The sequence below is a fragment of the Jaculus jaculus genome, chromosome 1, assembly GCF_020740685.1.
Source record: "Jaculus jaculus isolate mJacJac1 chromosome 1, mJacJac1.mat.Y.cur, whole genome shotgun sequence".
In the NCBI taxonomy this organism is placed as follows: Eukaryota; Metazoa; Chordata; class Mammalia; order Rodentia; family Dipodidae; genus Jaculus; species Jaculus jaculus.
Genome location: NC_059102.1, coordinates 120648719 through 120668819, shown reverse-complemented (window position 1 = coordinate 120668819; position 20101 = coordinate 120648719). Strand labels below are relative to the sequence as shown.

Sequence of the window (20101 nt, the reverse complement as noted above, 5' to 3'; positions counted from 1 at the left end):
GGACTGTCTGAAAGGGGCTCCCTGTGTGGGGGCTCCTTGGCCGAGGCTCCCTCATACTTGGCCCTGCCTGTCGGGGGAGAAGGCCTTCTCAGTGGTTATGAGAACGAGCATGAGAGTCTCTGATCCCGCCGGGAGGACGTGATCCCACGTGGGAAGATGACGCTCTGCAGGGGCGGTCTTCCAGGGAGGCGCTGTTGGGTGTAGGACGCTGAGAGGGTCCTGCCGCTGGGCCCGGTGAGGCCCATCAGAAGATTCATGACGCTTCATGATGCCTTGCACCTAATCCCACTGTGGGACACCGGATAACCCTGAATATTTCTGGGCCTGAGGTCCTAGAGCATTAAGGGTTGTGGGAGGTGAGCAGGCAACAGATTTGTAGCCCTGTGCAGTTGGGAGTCAGTGGGCATCTATTTGTCACTGTGGTAGGGTTGAGAGTAAGCCCCAAGCGGTGACAGCCAGGTTTGTATGACAAGGGAATGGAGTGGGTAGCAGAGGGAGCTGCTTCCCAGACTTCATCATCTTTCTGTTGCCTATCCTTGAATGGCTTTGCCATCTGACCTCCCCTGCTTGTTATGCACCCCTCTCCCCTTCCCTTCTAGGTTCCAGCCAGATGACTGTCCCCACTGATGTGCATATGTCTTTCCTTGGCACCAGGGCTTCTCCCAGCAGAGTTGGCTGTGCTAGACACAGCGCTCAGTGTTGTCTAAGCGCTGATTTTAAGCCCGGGCTGTCTGTGGAATCCACCCACTCACCCTGAGCTTAGCCCTAATGTCTCACTTTCCTCTTCCCCGACTGGGAATTGGAGTGGCATGAAGATTTCCTGATGGTACCGTGGCACATACTGATGATTCACACAGTGCCGGCTGTCCGCCTCTGCCTGCCATGTGACATCCGTGGCCTTATGGGAACAGAGAGAGCTGCCTGTACAGGGGCTGAGCTGCCACCGCCTGTGGGTAAGCGCTCTGCGGCTGGCATTAGTGCACTGCATGAACGTTGAAGGCTGCAAAAGATGGCAGCTGGCGACAGAGTGGGGAGGAAGCTGAAAACCAGGGAGTGGCCTTGAGTGGAGAGCAGAGTCTCTCCTACAGCAGTGTGCCTGCCTTCGACGTGAATAGTTTCTTGGGGTCTGGAATGGGGCCCGAGAATCTGCATTTCTAACATGCAGCTGGTCCGGGGACAACTCTTGGAGTAAGTCGCTCAGAGATTGTGCTTTATGGTGGGGGGACAGGGCAGTACTGAACCCTAACATGCCATGAGCTATCCTGGCCATACGTAGCTATGTATACTACTTTGTCCATTAGGCATAGTAAAAGTGTAACAACTAAGAACCAAATAGAAGACAGTAACTGTACTGTGATGAGTTATTTAAGGGCTAAGAGGTAGCTCAATTGACAGTATGCTTGTCTAGCATGCATGAGGCTCTGGGCTTGACCTCCAGCCAAATCTACTGAGCACAGGGATGCATGCCTGTAATATCCCAGCACTGTGGAGGCAGAAGCAGGAGGTTCAAGAGTTCAAGGTCACCCTTTTTATCTAAGTGTGGAGTTTGAGGTCAGCCTGGGCTATATAGCTATATAGGACTCTGTCTCAAAACAAACAAAAACGATATTTAAGACTAATGAATGGAGGGCTGTGGCTAGATAGCACTGTGGGAGAGTCCTTGTTCAATACACACAAGGTCCTGGCTTCCTCCATCTCTAGCATTGCAAGGAAACAAGCAAGCACCAAGACACCCCCCTGTGAATGGTTATTCCCAAAATTTTCCATTTTATGCTTTTAGACCTGCTAGCTGTAGGTAACTGGGAACGTGGAAAGCCAGTCGTCCCAAACAGAGGGCCCGCTCTGTGCCCAGCCATCTGTTTGGCTGCTTGGAGGGGCAGGCAGACCCCGGTCTGGGCAGGTTCCACTGGAGTGTGACCACGTGAGTGCTGGTGGACCAGCGCATTCAGATTCCCAAAAGCTTTCGGGGCAGTGCAGAGTGATTTGACTTTGTAGGGTGACAACCAGCCCTCCAAGGGCAGGTTCATAGTTAGATTCCTCTTAGAAGGCGCTGCTTTCTGCCCCACTGAACAGCCACTGGAAAGCTCCCTTGTCCCCTCACACTCACCACACTGAAAGGTGGTTATTCCTGTCCCTGACCAACCCTTGAGATCCCAGAGAGCCAGAGCCTGAAGCAGCCCCTGACTCACCTCCCTAAGCAGCTGCCCCGTAGCCAGGGTGCAGTAACAATCCAGCATACCCAAGGCACCATGGAGAAGGATAAATACAGAGTTCATGACGGCAGAATGTGCCCAGTGCTGAGATCAAAAGGGAACGAGAGAGCCCAGCACTAAACTGGGGAGACACTGGGGTATCAAGTTAATGGCCTGGGGGCTCAGAGGAGTCAGTGCCCAGATTTTAGATCTCTGAAGGGTCCACAGGCAGACAGGGGATTTCAGTGGAGAAGCAGTCTGTGGCCTGCAAGCCCAAAATGAATTTCTTGTGCTGTCTTGAGGGGAGGATGGGGCCTAGCCTTAGGATCAGTATTTTTCTCCCTGGGCCTTTGGGTGCTGTCATCAGTAGCTCTCCCTGAGCCTGGGGGTGGGGAGGGGATAGGTGGAAGGGAGGGCACAGTGGTGGGGTGCTCGTGCAGTACTCAGAGACTTGAACACTCAGGACCCCATGGTAGTTCTCTTGTCTTAGGCCTATAGATAATGACCCCTGTATGAGGTTCCCAGGAGGAATGGGGCCCGAGGGAGGGTCCAGCACTTGCCCACAGCCTTGGGACTGGGAGTGTAGGAGGAAGCCTGGGCTGCCTTGGAGCCAGCTCTGATGAGAGAGGCGTTAGGGGTGCGGGGCACATCAAAGTACTGCAGAGCTGTGCGGGCTCGAGCTGGGCCTCCTCAGGAAGAGGAAACAGTTTGAATGGACTCTGTGCAGAGGGGAGGCCATGATGGTAGGGGGTGGCAGGCAGGAGAGGGAGGATTAAACATTTAATTCCCAGGCACCCATAAAGCCTCAGGTGACTGCTTTTCTTTCAGTTCGGTTTAAGTTTCTTTAAGCTCATTATTGCTTATTATAGAAAAATCACTGTTTTCATCCTTTCAGGTTTTTATTTTAATTCTGGTCATATTGTAGGTGTGATTGTATAGCGGCCCCTTTCGCCTAGTGTTCTTATCATTTTCCACATTGTGAATTGTCTGATTTGTTTTAAGACAGGCTAGCTGTCCTGGAACTGTGTAACTGAGGATGACCTTGAACTTCTAATCCTCCTACCTCCACCTCCTAAGGGCTAGGATTACAGGCATGTGCCAGCCCCAGGTCATGTTAGGAACTTTTCATCAGTGTCTTGTGACTATTTGGTGTCTCACTTAAGTGGCTCCACAAAGTTGGCCATTATAACCTCCAGTGTGACAGACATGACTAGGAGGAAGAAATCATCAAATATTTTCCCCATGCTTGAATATCCTGCAGTAGGTTCCCAGAAAGGGGAACATGCCCGCATAGTTAGGTTGGAGCCTTTGTTCACATGGACACAGGCCCCAGAGTACATGTGAACCCTCTGTGCATGAATGAGATGGTCATTCATTCATTCTTGCCTATCTTACAAACATGTTTTGTGGGTAGAGAGTCCCATTTTCAATGGCCAAGTCAATGGCTGCCAGTATCTTGGGCTTGACTTACACATGGCCTGGGGTTTGACTGTGCATGATGTTCTTGCCCTCCTTGACCTTGTCACACAGCCCAGGAGCCCTGGGAAGCCTGCAGGTCCAGAAGTCAGCATTGGCCTCTGGGGCTGCGGAGTGTAGGCGGCACAGCTGCCTACCTCCCCTCTGGTGCTTAGCAATGTGCCACTTCTTTTTGTCCACTTTTTCATGGGCTTCATAGTCACTCACTGAGCCGGGCACAGTTGTAGGTATCTAGAGAAATACCAGCTCACTGATGAAGCCTGGCCTGTAAAGAATTTACATTCTAGTAAAGGGGTAGGGATGTGAGTATGAGGGAAGGCCTCGATGGCAGGTAGACCTGCACAGGAAGGGAGAGAGCTGGGTACACATCTGAAGGACGGCTGTCCTAAGGAGAAGGAACGGAAAGTATAAACATCTAAGGTAGAACAAGCTGGAAATAGTCACTGGGGCCCTGGATGACCAGAGGAAGAATGGTAAGAGTGAATACGTGAAAAGGACGGAGAACTGATTAGAGTCAGAAGCATAGTTCTTGGGTAGTGAGATCTGGGACCCATAGTTTGAAATTCCTGCCCACCAGCCCCTGTAGAGCCCCCTTTCCCCCTTAAAGCAAGTCAGACTAACTGCATGGGTCTTTGTTGCTTGTCTATGTGGGTGGTCACCAAGACCCTTTGTGCTGTCATTTACTAGGGGTGCTTATTTGATCTGGAGTCATTTTAGGCTTGCCAGTGGGAGTGTGTAAAGCCCATTGTCAAGACATAGTCTAGTCCTCAGTCTGTTTTGCCAGTCAGTCTTTCTTCTTGGTTAGGAAGTCCTCTACCAGCTGTGGGTGGTCGTACTGCAGTCAGTGCAGCAGGTGGAGGAAGCAGGCAGGCAGGCCCTGAGATGACTTTTCTACCCACAGTTGAGATTGCCCAGTGGCTTATCCCCAAGTGAATTATTGACCACCTTCTGGGTGTTGCTGGCTGCCTGTGCTATGGCTGTGATCTTTTACAGGCCTAGACCAGCCTTCCTGTATGAGCTCTGCTTCGTACCATATGCAAAAAGTTAACTCAAAATAGGTCAGAGACCTATAAAAAAGAAACTAAACCCATAAACCTCTTTGAAATGGCATAGGTACATTGGATTTCAACAAAACAAGAACATTTTATGTCAAAGCACATTATCAAAAATATGATGACACTTATAGAATAAGAGAAAATGTTTCAAAGTCATATATTTGAGCCGGGTGTGGTGGGGCACGCCTGTAATCCTGGAACTCAGGAGGCAGAAGTAGGAGGAATACTGTGAGTTTGAGGCCAGTCTGAGACTACATAGTGAATTCCAGGTCAGCTGTAGAGTGACACCGTACCTCAAAAAACCAGTAATAATAATAATAATAATAATAATAGTAGTAGTAGTAGAATTTAAAGAATTCCTAAAACTCAGTAACCCAAATTGAGACAAGATTATTAAATATGGGCAGAGGGCTTAAGTAGCAGATAGTTATTTAAGATGCATAGATGCCAATGATCACCAGTGAAGATTCTCAAACTCCATTCGTCACTATGGATGTGCACAGACAAGCCCCGGTGAGATGCCACTGCGTACCAGTGCGAGAGTGGTCATAGCCCAGGGCAGGGAAATACCGAGCATCTGTGAACATTGTGGGGAAGAAGCCTCTTGGAATACCACTGGACATTAAAATGGTACTGTCTCCTTAGGAGGATTTGGTGAGCCCTTACAGGATGACCTGGCAATTTTGCTAGGCACATGCCTGAAAGAATTGAACAGAGACCCAAGTGGAGTCTTGCACATTGAAGTTCATTGCATCACTAGTCATAATAGGCACAAGGTGAAAATTTGAATGTCTACCAACAGTTGCATTGGTTTAAAGAAACAATGGCACACAGCCATCAACAAGGAACCCAGTTGTGCTAGATGCTGAGACATGGAAGAACCGTGCTAAGTAAACTGAGCCAGATGTAACTGTGCAAGGTCTAGGGAAACCCACAGCAATAGAGGGGAGAGGGTGCCTCATTGGGGGAAGGGGCAATTGGCGAGTTATTGCTTAATGGGTACAGAGTTTATGTTTGGGGTGATGAGAATTTTCTGGAAGTTAATAGTAGTGAAGATTGCACCACTTTGTGTATCAATGTAACTAATGCTATTGTGCTATACACATAAACATGGGTAAAATAGCAAATTTGATGTCCTTTAAATTTTCATATATTACCGTTTACAAGTAAGAACCAGGTTGGTAAGCCTGCGAGGAGCTTGGTTGTTTCAGGAGCTCCTCAGATCGGAGCTGCTGTACCTGAGTGGACCTCCGAGGCGTGCAGGCTGACCTTGGCTGCCAAGCCTGGTTCCTGCCTCGATGTGGTAGAGTACAATAGGATGGAAGGTACAACGGGTCACGGAAGGTACTCAGAGGGTACCCCCCCAAATCTATTATTTCAGCGCAAAAGATTGTTCTGCCTCGCAGAACAGCCATGAGAAAATGCATTTGGTGATTTTTTTTTTCCCCCAAATTATCATCAATCCTCTGCTGACTGGTTGTGTCCTCCTTGCGGGGCCTTGGCCCGTCCCTGCCTGTCAGCTCACACCTACCCAGGTTTCATGCTTTTGCCCTACAACCAATGCTTGTGGCTCCCACAGCCCCATGTTAAGCCCTATTCTTGGTCACATGCTCCTTCTTCCTTCTCTGTGTTTTCTGTGGGTTCTTTTGAATCTGAGCACTACTAATGTAATCATTTGAATGGCCAGCCATGGTTAAGTACATTTACCAGGTGGACTTTTGTATTCTTGCCATAGCAAAAAATCCCAGTAACATATTTGCAATGCTTGGATGAATGTTGGGGTTGTGATAATCATTTATACTTCTTTTTTTAAATTTTTTTTGTTCATTTTTATTTATTTATTTGAAAGTGACAGAGAGAAAGAGAGAGAGTAAGAGGCAGAGAAAGAGAGAGAATAGGCATGCCAGGGCCTCCAGCCACTGCAAACGAACTCCAGACGCGTGCGCCCCCTTGTGCATCTGGCTAACGTGGGACCTGGGGAAGCGAGCCTCGAACCGGGGTCCTTAGGCTTCACAGGCAAGCGCTTAACCGCTAAGCCATCTCTCCAGCCCTCATTTATACTTCTGAGATTATATGATGGCGCAGACATTACAACCCTCTGAAACCCAAATATACTGCAAACAAAGCAGACTGCACTGCCAGGAGGCTTGCTGTCTTCCTCTAGGGCCGCTCCTGAAGCACACCCTGCAGGTCTCCTGTCTGCTGGACTCTCTTCTTCTTTCCCTCCAGGGCGCTCAGAGCCTCCTTGCTGTGACGCAACCATCCAGGTAGATGCTCCCAAGCCTGGTTTAGATAATGAGGCTGGGTTGCACCCTCTTGCAGACGCAGGCCTCTGCCACACCCAGAGTGGCCCCCTGCTTTATAAGTTCCCCCCACCTTGTGGCTGTATTTATTAGATCCTTGGTTTGGAGTCGGAAGGTTAGAGCCACCAGGCACACCTCCAAAAGTGAGGGAGCAAGGGTCTGGTTTGCTCGAGCTTATGGAGAGTCCCAGCAGTGCTTGGGAGCCTTGGCAGCAGGTACAGGCAGAGGACAGGCCCGTTGGCGTTGGCTGCCCAGGCTGTTCTGAGGGCCTCCCTATAAAAGTGCTGCTGGTCATGGGATAGGAGGGGCCCAAGGTCATACCAGGGCCTGGCCTCAGGTACGTGGTGGCTCCCTTCTACTCTTGGCCAGCTAATAATTAACCCAGGGATGGCTGCCCGTCTGGCTGGAAGGGCCTCGGATATCATGTGATGTACTTTAGTCCACACCTTTCACAAAAGTGAGAGGAAGTTGTTTGCTGCATTTCTCAATTCTGAAAGGTGTTGAAATCACCATGACCTTCACAGTCAAAGGAGTATCCTTTGGATGTCCCTTTTCTTTGAAATACTTTTCCTGAAACACCTGTTCAGTCAGCTGCGTCACCTTACAGCAGAGGGAGTGCAATAATAGGTACCTATATCATTAATCCCATTTCTGATGCCACAGAATTAACTAGGGTGGAAGGAGGTTTTCTGGGCCATTTCCTTCATACAAGGAAATTTGCCTACATGTGAGCCTCAGGGAGCGTTTATAAAGATTATCTCAAAAGGGTAAGAATATACGTGTAGTCAGTAAATTACAGACATGGTAGTCATTAAGTGTGGGGCCCTGTTTTCCCTGCCGTGAATCACTTGTAATTCACCGTCCTCCCATTGTATGGGTCAGTCGACTCAGAACTGGGACGTGTGCAGTGCCTAGAACTGAGCTGCGGATGGACACTGCATTTGGGCCTGGTGGTTCTCTGTACGGTGAAGCAGGCCCAGTGGGGTGGGATGCTGGGTGTGAAAGATGATGGGTGTGAAAGTATTTGGGAAATCTTTACTCTGTAGGACCTCTGGGTGTTGCTTGGATAGAAGCCCAAGAATAGGAATAATATCCCAGGGATTTAGGCACAAAGTGGGTGGACGTGCTGGCTGTGTGAGGTAGAGCAAGCCCTCTGCTGCACTGGGTATGACATCACTGGGTCTCAACTATTTCCAGGGGAGGAAACTGATGCTTGGGAGTCAGTCAGTCAATCTAGGGTCATGTTAGCTTCTGAGTGGCAGAGCAGAGGCCTGCTGACACCTCCTTCCCCAGCTGCTCCTAATTCAGGTCCCCAAGAACTCCTTGTTATCAAGGAATGGGTTGTTTCCTTCTGTTGTCCTAGACTTCAACACTTGGAAGGCCTTGTTCCAAGTAAATGAACGCATTAACAGCAGCAAAATATAGTTTTTTCTTTTATATTGTATTTTACTTATTTACTTACGGGAGAAAGAGGCAGAGAGAGAATGGGTGTGCCAGGGCCTCTAGCCTCTGCAAATGAACTCCAGATGCATGTACCACCTTGTGCATCTGGCTTACATAGGTAGTGGGTAATCAAATCTGGATCCTTAGGCACCTCAGGCAAGCACCTTAATTGCTAAGCCATCTCTCTAGTCCGAGTTTCTTTGGTAAAATATGTTTTTAAAATATTTTTATTTATTTGACAGAGAAAGAGGGGGAGAGACACAGAGACAATGGGTGCTCCAGCCACTGCAAACGGAACTCCAGACGCATGTGCCCCCTGAGCATTTGGCTAATGTGGTTCCTGGGGAATTCAACCTGGGTCCTTTGGCTTTGCAGGCAAACACCTTAACCACTAAGCCATCCCTCCAGCCTTTTTTTTTAAAGTTTTGTTTATTTTTATTTATTTATTTGAGTGAGACAGACAGAGAGAGAAAGAGGCAGATAGAGAATGGGCACGCTAGAGCCTCCATCCACTGCAAACAAACTCCAGGTGCATGTGTCCCCCCTTGTGCATCTGGCTTACGTGGGTCCTGGGATATCGAGCCTTGAACCGGGGTCCTTAGGCTTCACAGGCAAGCACTTAACCTCTAAGCCATCTGTCCAGCCCAAGTTTCTTTTTTTAAAATATGTTTTTTAAAATATTTTATTTTTATCTGTTTATTTAATAAAGGAAGAGGGAGAGAGATACAATGGGTGCTCCAGGGCCTCCAGCCACTGCAGACTAACTCCAGATGTGTGTGCCCCCTTGTGCATCTTTGCTGACGTCCTGGGGAATCGAACTGAGGTCCTTTGGCTTTGCAGGCAAACACCTGAACCACTAAGCCATCCCTCTAACCCTCTTTTTAAAAATATTTTTATTTATTTATTTGTAAGGGGAGAGAAAGAGAATGCAGCAGGCCTCCAGCCACCACAAATGATCTCCAGATGCATGCGCCAGTTTGTGCATCTGGTTTTGGCGGGTACTGGGGAATCAAACCATGGTCGCCCAGGTCAGGCTTTGTAGGCAAGTCTCTTAACCACTAAGCCCCCTAGTTTCTTTTTTTCATTTAATTTGTATGTATTTTTTGCTTGGGGATGTGTGCACACTAGTGTGTATGTGTAATGTGCTGCGTGGGGAGGGTGGCTCTGCATGTGTGTGTGTTCTTGTGGTAGCTATGCCTTGCCTAGGGTGGTGAGAGTGGAACACTGGGTGTCTCTCTCCATGTCTCCTTCACCTTGTTTGGTATCCAGTCTCTTACTGATTCTGGAGCTTGAGCAGCTCTGGGTGATTCTCTGGTCTTTGCTACCTTGCAGGACGGTGGCCATACCCAGCTGTTTCTCTTGGATCTGGAGATCTGAACTCTGGTGGTCTCTGGTGCCGCACCTCCTAGGTCCTAATGCTTGCACAATGATGGTATTAACCGCTGAGCCCCTCTCTCCAGCCCTCTTTAAGCAAAAATGTTTAAACCTTTTTTAATTATTATTTTAGAGACAAATGCCCATAACTTTTCTGTGTTTTGTGTGCTTTTTTGATGTGCATACCCATTTCATTCAGTTACTCTGCTGTCGTCAGCACAGTGGCATGCTTTTTATGTCTTTTAAGAGTTTCATTACTTTTCTGGTTTCATTCTATGGAGACACAAAGCCCTGGGAACCTGAATAGGTAACATAAAGATACATTTTTAGCTTGGTTTCTGGAAGCGTTGGTGGCCGGCATGGTTACTGTACCAAACCTAACCTGAGATGGCCTGCGGCATTGAAGCCTTCCAGGCAGAGGGCTTTAAAGCTGGAAGGTGCTCGGCCTGGAACCCAGTGGCGGGAAAGCTAGCTGAAGCAAAGCTAGCCATGACCTCCCAGGCTGTTGAAGGTCACATGGGGGGAGGACCCTCACTAGAGGGGCAGGGTTGGGGTGGAAGTATTTTTTCTATGTTTCCTTGAGGTAAAACCATGGTGAGGGCTGCTAGTGAGGATTGGGTTTCTCTGGCCTGGCGGCCCCTGGCTTCAGACTCGCTGGCAGGGCTGGAGGCTGGCAGGACCGTCCGCCGTGAGATTCCAGCCTCTTGGCCGGGATGCACCGTGATTAGCACATCTCAAACCTTTCAAAGTGACTTTAGCTGTTTTCTTTTCTGAAGGCTTCTGCTGCTTTTGGCTGTAAAGGGGTGGGGGCTAAGACAGAAATATCAGAGACTGACACCCAGATGGGTGTGGCTGTGCCTGAGGGCAAATATTAACACAGTATTTTTTTTTTAAAGTTTATGCAACTTGATTCATGTCCCTACAGAGTAAATTTATTTCATCCTGTTTTCCAGTCCAGTCTGTTTGGAGCCTGGTGAAACTATGTGGAGGGAAAATAAAAAGAAGCTAGTAGCTTAATTTTAGGTAGAAAGTGCTAAGTATTTCATATTTCATTGCCAGCTTTTTAATAAGTTTTGTATAGTACTTAGTGTCTGTTCATCTTTTTATTTTTTATTTTTTTTTGGAAGCAAAGTCTCACTCTAGCCCAGGATGACCTGGAACTCACTCTGTAGCCTAGGCTGGCTTCAAACCCATGGTGAGTCTCTTACCTTAGCCTCATGACTACAGAATTATAGTTGTGAGCCACCACACCCAAATTTGTTCATATTCTTACCCCTCCTTCATTTTTTTTTTCAAGAATGTAGAATCCATGTAGAATTGTTTCCCATGAGAAATACCTATAAACAAATTTATTTTTAAACAAGGTACAATTGAATGTGGCTTTCAGGGTGTCCAACCTTTTGTGACATGTGACATGACATTGGCATCTACAAATACGCTGCATTCATAGCTACCCTGGAACGGGGCCAGAAGGTTGGACACGCCTGGATATGTACAGATATACTCTGGGCACTTTTGACACAGAATAGAAAATGATAGAATCTTGGTCCTATACTGTCCAGTAGCCTTTTCAACATGGAGCTCATTTGGTTCCTTGGGTTACTTCTAGTGACAGGAGTCCTCTGCTCTCCATGTTTATGCAGCCTTGTCTCACAGCTCTTCTATTGAGGAGAATCTGTGTCTTTTGTCTTTTACCCATTGAACCATTGGGGCTAAAACAAAAAGCAGAAGCCAATCTAATGGCAGTAGCTGATTTTTCTTTTCTTTTTTTTTTTTAATGATTTTTTTAAGTTTTATTTTTATTTATTTATTAGAGAGGGAGAGAGAGAGTGAGAATGGGCATACCAGGGCCTCTAGCCAAGTAGCTGATATTTTTCATACAGATTCTCTGCAGTGCTTAAATGGCCTTGGAAAGCAAGACAGTCTGGCTGCTTTAAGAGATAAGGAACCTAGCCAGGTGTGGTGGTGCATGCCTTTAATCCCAGCACTCCGGAGGCAGAGGTAGGAGGATTACTATGAGTTCGAGGCCACCCTGAGACTAACAGAGTGAATTCCAGGTTAGCTTGAGTTAGAGTGAGACCCCACCTTGAAAAGCTAGGGGGAAAACAAAAGAGAGGGGGGGATAAGGAATGTAATCTGAGAAAGTAAGCAGTAATGCTGGGGAGATTTCTCAGTGGTTAAAGGTTCTTACTTGCGAAGCCTGCTGACCTGTTCTTCACCACCTACATAAAGCCTAACGCAATGTGGTGCATGCATCTGTGATCCCAAAGTCCCTAAGAAAATGGGAGGTGGAGCCAGAATAATCCAGCGCTCACACATCAGCTAGTCTGTTCATTACATGCATATACAAATAAATTTAAAATAGAAGAGAAAGAAAAAGTAATCTCTGAGGGACCTCAACTAATAAGTGGGGTTCCCACCCTCTTTTGCCTGATTCTAAAGCTGGTGGCCGTCCCAGAGCCTCCACCATTATCCTAATTTCTATGTGAAAGCCCCTTGGGTTTCTGGAGAACCTAGTCTGATTCTCCCTGAACTGGAGCTAGGAAGTCAGTTACTCCCCAGGCACTCTTGAACAGAGTTCCAAAAACAGCCCTGCTTCCTCTCCCTGACCTTTGCCCGTCCATGTCTGGAAGTGTACCCCATGCCAGGACGCCTCAGAATTGGGCCCACCATCCACCCCACCCCAGAAGGCCCCAGCCTCTATAGTACGCCTCCTGCTCCCCGGGCTTCCGTCTCTAGAACCTGAGCCCAGTACCTCCATCCTCCCCCTACCTTGTCCTTGCTGGCTTGGCCAGGGGCTGAGTAAATGAATACTTAGTGATAAATGGTCCGGAACTCCTTTGCCTAAGTAATGACACAGGAGGCCAGAAGTAATTATAAACAAGATCTACAGGACCTGAAAGCGTCTGAGGACGGGATTTGGGGATTGCTTGGAGGCTGTTGGACACTTGGGCCCATGGTAAGTCTTGGAAGTAATTTTCTCCAGCACGGCCTGGCTGAAACCTCCCATTGGTGGGTTGTGTTTGTCCCATTTCTCCTAGGAGGCAGGTTTGCTGGCTCTTAGGTTTCAGGGCTTGTTTCTGAGGTGGCAGAGAGCAGGGCAAGTTCACCAGTCGTGGTCCAGTGACTTTGTGGGTAAGATCGAGTCACAATCTGTTTCTCCACAGCTCTCACCAATGCAGGCCTCCAAGTACCTCCTGAGAAATGACCCTTATTAGAGTTGAGCTCTGTGAAATGTGAGAGTTTTGTGTACTGCAGCATGATACCATGATAACATCTTCCTAAACATTCAGACATCATTTTTTTTTTTTTTTTTTGAGAGAGAGAGAGAAAGAGGCAGATAGACAGAGAGAGATAAAAAGCATGGATGTGCCAGGGCCTTCAGCTGCTGCAAACGAACTCCAGATGCATGCACCACTTTGTGCATCTGGCTTATGTGGCAACCTGGGTCCTTTGGCTTTGCAGGCAAGTGCCTTCACTGCTAAGCCATCCCTCCAGCCCTCAGATATCTTCTAAACAAACTCAGATCGAATCTTCAGTGCAGTGTGTCAGTCCGCAGAGGGGTCCCCTGGGGCAGAAGCCCGTGGGAGGACATACTTCTCAATCACCGCCTTCTGGACCCTTGCCCTTTCTTCCCTGTGTGGTACCTTAGGATAAAGGCTTTCCAGACATCCTCACCACCGCACCCCAGGGGCTCCTCTGTCCTGAGTGGGTCCTTCTGGCCCATAGCAAACCCGTGTGGACTCAGGGCCTGTGCACAGATCTGGAGCCCTTTTCCTTCACAGCCTGACCTCGCCCCACCCACCGCCTGCAGCTCACTGGCCTTCTTTACTAGCCTGTCCTTTATACTTAAACTGCTTCTTATCCTCCCGTGACAAGGGTAACATTTTTATTTTGTTAGTTTTGATAGTGTCATGGTGTCCACCCTATAAATAAAACCTATAAATAAACCCAGGCTCCATAATAAGAAAACTATTTGACATTTTGGTGTTGTATGAGACCAAGGGTGCGAATGACTGGTCTCCATTTGACAGAACTGATCCCCGAGTCCTTCCATCACAGCTCCCCAGGGCTTCCCTTAGAGTCCCCTCCCTGAGTAAATGACAGGGTCTAGGCAACAAGCGGTTCGATCCCATGATTGTACTTCTGCAGTGTAAGGAGAAATAATCCCAGGATATCGTAGTGTTGGGTTATGGTGACCCATGTTCATCACATACGGTAGAGCACAATGTAGTCTAAGTGTTGACTCTTTCATAAATGCACATTTAACGAATAGATGGTATCAGAGTTTTAAAAATGTATACCCAAATATTTTTAAAGTTTTTTTTTTTAACACCAGTACATGCATTGTCAGTGATTAGCTTATTCATCAGCAGACCTTAAGCTTTAAAAATGTTATTTAAAAGTTAATTTTTTTGGTGAATAGGCTCAGGATAAATATCTTACTAGCTTTAGCATTAATTTCACAATATGAAAATGCTTTGTTTTAATGAATGGATTATTTTTTTTCTAATTTAGTAAGTGTTCAGTACTATTGTTTACATGGAAAGCCAATTTTAACAATAAGTTGGTACATTCGTTTTAATGAATAGATTCATTTTTTTCCTGATTTATAAGTGTTCAATACTATTGCTTACATGGAAAGCCAATTTCAACAATAACTTGGTACATTGGTATTTTTATGAAGTGTTGTAGTTGAGAAATTAGAAAGGCAAGAAAATGGTGAGACAAGTTACGATGGATCAGTTTAGGAAGATTACAGTTACAAGGGAAAAGATTAAGTTCTGTGTATCTTTTTATGGTAACTATTATCAGCTACACATAAGTTAAAATGAATGCAATGAATTAATGTTTATGGAAATGTTTCCTATGTATATGGGCTCTTAAAAATGAAAACTAAGATTATTAATTTTTTATTAATTGTGAACTTTATTGTATGAACATATTGCATATTAGTAAGAATAATTTGTCATGTAGCATATAATATTTTTTGTGGTGTGGGGGTGTTTATGTGTGTCTGTCTGTGTGTGGTGTATGCATGTGTGTGCACACGTGGAGTCCTGGGTACTGCCAGAGCCCACGGAGAGCATCAGGCGTCCTCAGTTGCTCATCCACTTGTTTCCCTTGAGAGAGCCCCTTCACTCATTCCAGATTTGCCATCTTGTGAGCCCCAGTGATTTTCTGCTGTCTGTTTCCCACAGAGCTGGGGTTACAGACGTGTGTGGCCAAGCACAACTATTTATGTGGCTTGTGGGGATTTGAACTTAGTGGTCTGAGGCCCCCGTAAGGCATCGGGCTTGCACAGGAGAGCCATCTCTCTAGCCCTCATTGCTGCTTTTAAAGAAAAAGTTGTATCATGCATGCGTTTCTCAGAAAGGGTGCTCCCTGGGCAGGTCTTTTAACTTGGGTGTTAGTAATTGTTGTCTCTGAGTGATGACCAGCTACTCTGTGCGAATAAGCCAACACATCTGGTTACATAACAGCAAGTGGAAGCGCCCTTTCCGAGCTAGCTTTCTTTTCCCTATTTTGACAAGGTTAATCCCAGCACTGACATGTAGTCTGGGAAATCTGTTACTTTATCAACATTGATTTAGGAAGCACTTCTCCCATCCTGAGTGATGGAGCAGCTGCCAAGCTAGGGTAATGTTTTGTATATAGCTCCGAGAAGTGACTGTAACATATGTGGGGAAAACTGATCCGGGGGCGCCGACCCGACCAAGATCCTGGCTGTAGGCAGATGGTCAGAACCAGAAGGAACCCTGGAGACCATGGGGTTGAGGGTCGACCACTGTGTGTCGCTTGCCGGCACTGTCGTCACGGGGAGGAACTTATTAAAAATATATCTTTAGAAGGAAAGAAATATAAGACATCATTAGAAGAATTTGTAAAACTTTAATGTGGTCTGTCTATTCTGTGAGTGCTGTGTCAATATTTAGTTTATTCAGTGTGAGAGTGGGGGTGTGGTCCTGAAATGTCTTTGTTGTTGGCGGGCACTTGCTAAAAAGTACTCAGGGCATGACATCGACGGCGGTGGTCCACAGAAGAACGTGGGCTGTGGGCGCGCGCGTCACTGGATGTGCACCGCACTGCGCGTACCGTCGTGTGTGCGTCTGGGTATGTGGCAGAGTGCAGGGTGTGTGCACCTGACATGTGAGAGCCAGGAAGTGAGCATGTGGCAACATGTAAGCAGTTGAATCCAGGTGAAGGAGACATGTAATAGTTCTGTTTTTTTTTTTTTTTTTAACTTTAAGTTTGAAAATATTTTTTAAAGTTTTAAAATGCCATTTCCCTGGCCCTTACTGAAATGAAATCCCTGTGAGCCTCCATTTTCACAGGCTCCCCAGATCGCTCCTGTACACACTGAATTTTATTTGAACTTACTACTTTGAAATTCATTTAATTCACTTTTTAAAAAGTAACTTAGGGGTAGACGGATTGTTCAGTGGTTATGACACTTGCCTACAAAGACAAAGGACCCAGGTTCAATTCCCCCGGACCCGTGTAAGCCAGATGCACAAGGTGGTACATGCGTCTGGAATTCGTTTGCAGTGGCTGAAGGCCTTGGCACACCCATTCTTCCTCTCTGTCTGCCTCTTTCTCTCTCTCTCACATAAATAAAATAATGTTTAAAAAGAAACTTAATATTTCAGGATACATTCTTACAGTTTGAGTTCGTCTTTATCATTGTTCAGTAAATGCCCAGATGCTAGTAAATTTTACATTAAAAAGGAATACCACATCCTGCAGGGGCCTAGAAGCTGCCCTGTGCCCTGGGCAGGTAGTGGCTGGACAGCAGGTTTGCTTTCTCTGGGGCACCCATGAGCGATGCAGTTGTCAGGAGCCTGGCTTCCCCCTAGCCTTGTGACTTAGTTAACGCAAAATGCAGCCCAGTTTCTTATGGTTCCCAGCAAGAAGTGACAGCAATACTGATCTTATATCAGCAGCCACATAAAGATGCCTTTATGTTCAGCATATTAAATATCAACAGTTGGGCTGGAGAGATGGCTTAGTGGTTAAGTGCTTGCCTGTAAAGCCTAAGGACCCCGGTTTGAGGCTGGATTCCCCAGGACCCACGTTAGCCAGATGCACAAGGGGGCACACGTGTCTGGAGTTCGTTTGCAGTGGCCGGAGGCCCTGACGCACCCATTCTCTCTCTCTCTCTCCCTCTTTGCCTCTTTCTCATTCTGTCTGTTGCTCTCAAATAAATAAAAAAAAATTAAAAATATCAACAGTTGGGCTGGAGAGATGGTTTAGCGGTTAAGTGCTTGCCTGTGAAGCCTAAGGACCCCGGTTCGAGGCTCAGTTCCCCAGGTCCCACGTTAGCCAGATGCACAAGGGGGCGCACGTGTCTGAAGTTCGTTTGCAGTGGCTGGAAGCCCTGGCGCACTCATTCTCTCTGTCTACCTGCCTATTTCTGTATCTATCTATCTCTCTCTCACTCAAATAAATAAAAATAAAATATTAAAAAAATCAACAGTTGATGAGAATTGTCATGAATTTCATGAGTCATTGTCTCACGTGGCTAATGGCACATGTGCTTTCATGTGCTAGAAATGTCCCTCTCCACCAGATCAGTAACCTGTTGGGACTCAAAAACAGCAAAAATAGTCACAGAGGGCTGGGGAAATGGCTTAGCAGTTAAGGCGTTTGCCTGCAAAGCCTAAGGACCCCAGTTCGATTCCCCTGGACCCATATAAGCCAGATGCACAAGGGGCCACATGCATCTGGAGTTTGCTTGCAGTGGCTAGAGGCCCTGGCACGCCCATTCTCTCTTTCTCTATGTCTACCTCTTTCTCTCATAAGCAAATAAATAAAATAAAAAAATAACCACAAAAAGGGGATGACTTGGGGAAACAGGGCTGCAGAGAGCCACAAGGAAAGGAAGGGGTTTCTGTGATGAGCTAAATTGCGAGAGATAAGCGAAGCGGACTCTTGGGAGTCTTAGGTTGGACTGTTTTCCTCTGGCGGCCACTAGGTGGTAGCATTGGCCAGGTCGAGTTCAGTGCTGTTAGTTACCCTGGGTTACTTCTGATAGCAAGCCACCATATATTAGATGTTTATAAATCCAGGCTGCTTTTGCTGCCTCCTCCTCCTCTTTCTTCTTCCTCTTCTTTAAAATTAAGTTGGGCATGGTGGTGCAAACCTGTAATCCCAGCACTCAGGAAATGGAGTCAGGAAGTTCAAGGCCAGATGTCCTCCGCTACATACTGAGTTCAAGGCCAGCCAGGGATACATGAGGATTTGTCTTAGCAGCAACAGAAGTAAATAAATGCATCCATGAATATATAAATAAATTACTTTAGTTCCTTTTACTGAGTACCAAATGAGTTTGAGGCCAGCTTGAGCTGTATGAGAACCTATCTTAAGCAACCACAAGCAAATAAGTAAAATTTGTTGTTGTTGTTTAGTACCAAGGATGCTTTCTACATTGTGCGAGGTAGGTGCCTCATGCGTGTCATCTGTAACTTCCCCAGTACTTACTGAAACACTGCTGTGTGCATTCTAAGATGACACTTCTTTCTATCATACATCCTCAAAGCATAGTCTTTGATTAAAGCCCGTATTCACAGGGACTCCTCACAGCTAGAGTGCAGGCCATCCTGAAGCTATGGCTGGTCTATTTGAAACACTGCACCAAAACTAATCGTCGCCTCCGTGTTGTAAGGGGCATCAGCTGCGGCTGTGGTCAGAGAGGCCAGTGTGTTCCTGTTTGGCCTGTGGCTTTGTTTAGAATTAAGAGGCTTATAAAGGAAGCCATAGAAACCCTGAGTTCCCCAATTGCTGCCCTACAGGAAACAGGACAATTAGTCAGCATTCATTGTCCGTCCAGATTGTTTAAAATACAATTTCAAGATGGTCTGAGAACACCACATGGCATATTACATGGTGGTTCAACACCAGGCACGTTCTTATCAAGGCTAGCTTTAGGAGCAGTCAAAAGGAGAACGTTAGCTTTAGGAGCAGTCAAAAGGAGAACGTTAGCTTTAGGAGCAGTCAAAAGGAGAACGTTAGCTTTAGGAGCAGTCAAAAGGAGAACATTCTGAAGTTAGGATCCCAGTTCTCCATGTGACAGTCAGAAAGGGCTGAGGAGGGAATAGGAATGGGTCTGTCTTATGATGGTCATTTGGCTATGTGACCATGTTGGAAAACATCGTGATCTGTTATTAAATTAGTAAGTATCAGGGTCTCCACTTGGCACATCTCCAAGATGCTGTTCAGAGGAGCATGTTTTGCAAATTCTTGTTCACAATCCGAGTCTTGGCCATGTAGTTTTCATTTGCAGGCTTCTGAATCACTGTTGGTTTTCTGTCTGGGGTCCCTGCATGCTAATATCTGCCTGGCTGCTCTGCAGAAAGACTGCTGGGCTCTCTTCTAAGTCCCACCATCCAGAACACACTTGGAGATTTCCTAAACCCATTTCTCTGTCCCTTAGCTCCTAGCCTTTCCATCCTCTGAGGTTCTCCCAAAAGCAGTGTCATCCTGCACCAGCGCTCAGGTGCTGAAGCCCCGTGGGGTTGAAGCCAATGCCCTCCCATGCTGCCCCGCCCCCCATGACTCTGAAACACCTCCCTCTGAAACTACACTGTAGTGATTCTATATCTTTAAAAAAGTGTAATCCAACTGGGCGTGGTGGTGCACGCCTTTAATCCCAGCACTCGGGAGGCAGAAGTAGGAGGATCGCTGTGAGTTCGAGGCCACCCTGAAATTACAGAGTGAATTCCAGGTCAGCCTGAGCTAGGGTGAGACCCTACCTCGAAAAACCAAAAAAAAAAAAAGAGCGTAATCTACCTGAGACTCTTATGCAAGAATTTAGCAACAAAATTGACATTTAAAAATGCAACATGGGTTAGAGCATCCTGGAACATATTTGTTGTCTTTTGATAACTTTTTGTATTACTCAGAAAATGCATCCCTGGTTCTGGTGACATTTTCATTGGAAAGGGCAAGGTGGAGGTGGTGGGGTGGGTGGAATTCTTTAAGTGATTGGTTTTTTGTTTTTTTTTTTTTTGCACTGTGAGTCCCAGGATTTTTTTCTTGTTAATTAGTAGTTGAGATTTCTTCTCCCTGTCTACAGAGGAACAGAAGTATAGAATCTCCTTAAATATATCAAGAGAGACCCAGTTGCCCCCTTTTCGTGGGTGTGGCTTGTACGCAGCTGGCACCTTGGCCTGTGGACCCCGAGGTCCCTGAGGCTTGATTTCAACTTCCACTCTGCTCCATCCTCCTCCCTTCTACACCTGAGCACACCCCTTGTCCC

At 46.7% G+C, this 20101-nt stretch overlaps 1 protein-coding gene across 3 annotated transcripts in view; it reads left to right on the top strand.

Annotated features, from left to right (window-relative positions):
- Ptpn3 (protein tyrosine phosphatase non-receptor type 3) overlaps positions 1-20101 on the top strand; it is a 128173-nt gene that overhangs the window by 12650 nt on the left and 95422 nt on the right. Inside the window, exon 1 of one of the 3 annotated variants that reach the window (XM_045131261.1) lies at positions 12717-12802. The exons of the other annotated variants lie outside the window; for them this stretch is intronic. The gene's annotated coding sequence lies outside the window, so the exon portion shown is untranslated. Of the gene's footprint in view, positions 1-12716; positions 12803-20101 lie in introns of those variants that run through there. 3 annotated transcript variants of the gene reach the window in all.